This window comes from Cryptomeria japonica, unplaced genomic scaffold (genome assembly GCF_030272615.1).
Source record: "Cryptomeria japonica unplaced genomic scaffold, Sugi_1.0 HiC_scaffold_28, whole genome shotgun sequence".
Classification (NCBI taxonomy): Eukaryota; Viridiplantae; Streptophyta; class Pinopsida; order Cupressales; family Cupressaceae; genus Cryptomeria; species Cryptomeria japonica.
The window spans coordinates 617,453-619,825 of record NW_026728850.1 but is presented as its reverse complement, the minus strand read 5'-3'; positions in this window follow the sequence as shown (position 1 = coordinate 619,825).

Here is a 2,373-nt window from a genome sequence, read left to right as displayed (position 1 = left end):
AGGTGCTGATTTGGAGGACCAATTAGAAAATTCTTTTCAAGATGCTAGTTTTGAGACACATAGTCTGAAGAATTTGTTGAAGGTCGGTGAGGATATAATTGTGGTACCCTTATTCTATTTTGATGACACTCACAAGATCATGGAAGTCCTCTATTTGAAGGACCTAATTTAGAGAAGACATTTGGGGATGGAAGGTAAATTTAATCTTGCAAATTTATGAGTGGTAAAAGAAGCTTTACGGTCCATCAAATATGGTTAGGATTACTTTTAGAGAGATATGAAATCATAAAAATTACTGAAGCTTTTGCTAATTCATTGAAAATTAAATAAGATGAAGTTAATAAGCTCACCTTGGACCTTAAGGATAGTAAGGAGGCCTTGGAGAATACACAAATGATTCATCTAGAAGCAAAATATTAGCTTGTTGTTACTGAATAGTTCACGGAGTAGGAAAAGAAAGAAAGGGAAAAGGAACTCAAGTAGGTGATTGAAGATCTTGAATAAATCCAAGAAGACTTTAGCTTCAAGTAGAGTCCTAATTTGACATGTTCAAATTTTGGACGTTAGGATGGTTGGTTTGAATTAGAGAGTGGTAATAACTGTTAAGTTTATTGATAGCCCATTGTTTGTTATGAGTGCTAATTTGACTTTCAATAATCTACTCTTTGAGTTGGATGATGAGGTGACTTCTAGTTGTTGATGACACCAATGGGATGTGGGATTAAGGTGTTGTGTGTGGTCCTATGAGGTGGAGACAATTGAGTTGTCTATTGACCCACCCAAGATCATTGAATCTTTACTTCTTGTAAACGACTATTATAGATTGAATTATCATGGGTTGACAGCTGAACTTATCAGTTTACGACAAGAAAGGGAGTACTATTGCACGGTCTATATTTGCTGGGGTGCATACCATTTTGATTGAATATATAAGTATCATCAAGTGTACTCTTAATGTGGCCCACATAAAATTACTATAGCACAACATCAACATGGTGAATTCACTATTTGGGTTGGTATCTATGCACAAGATGTTGTAGAACTAAAAAGAGATAATACTTGAATAAATTCTACACTATTAAAACTTTCTCACCATGTCAAACCATAAGTAATCGAAGATAATAATATTGCAGTAGTTGATGAATTTTATTCTTACCAAGGGATTCTTCTAACTTGTGAGTGTAAACTATGTAAAGAGTATGACATTAAGGTGGCTGATTTGGAGGACCAATTAGAAAATTCTTTTCAAGATGCTCGTTTTGAACACATAGTCTGAAGAATTAGTTGAAGGTCATTGAGGATATAATTGTAGTTTCCTTATTCTATTTTGATGACACTCACAAGATCATGGAAGTCCTCTATTAGAAGGACCTAATTTAGAGAAGACATAGGGAGATGGATGGTAAATTTAATCTTGCAAATTTATGAGTGGTAAAAGAAGCTTTAGGGTCAATCAAATATGGTTGCAATTACTTTTAGATAGAGATGAAATCATAAAAATTACTGAAGTTTTTGCTAATCCATTGAAAGTAAAATAAGATGAAGTTAATAAGATAACCTTGGAGCTTACGGATATTAAGGAGGCCTTGGAGAATACACAAACCATGCTTCTAGAAGCCAAAAATTAGCTTGTTGTTACTGAACAATTCACAAAGTAAGAAAACAAAGAAAGGGCAAAGAAACTCAAGTAGGTGATTAAAGAGCTTGAATAAATCCAAGAAGACTTTAGCTTCAACTAGAGTCCTAATTTGACATGTTCAGATTTTGGACGTTAGGATGGCTAGTCTGAATTAGAAAGTGGTAATAACTTTTCAGTTTATTGATAGCCCATTGTTTGTAATGTGTTCTAATTTTACTTTTAATAATCCACTCTTTTTGTTGGATGATGAGGTGACATTCAATTGTTGATGACACCAATGGGATGTGGTATTAAGGTGTGGTGTGTGCCTATGAGGTGGAACCAATCGAATTGCCTATTGACCCACCCAAGATCATTGAATGTTTACTTCTTGTAATGTACTATTATAGCTTAAATCATCATGGGTTGACAGTTGAACTTGTGGGTTTACCACAAGAAAGGGAGTACTATTGCACAGTCTATATTTGATGGGGTGCATACCATTGTGATTTAATATACAAGCATCATCAAGTGTACTCTTAATGGGGCCCACATAAAATCATTGTAGCACAACATCAACATGGTGAATTCACTATTTGGGTTGGTATCTATGCACAAGATGGAATAAGAATACCTCAAGAAGTTGTAGAACTAAAAAGAGATAATACTTGATTAAATTCCACATTCTTAAAACTTTCTCACCATGTCAAACCATAGGTAATTCCAATGCCAAACATTAGGTGTGATTCTAATGT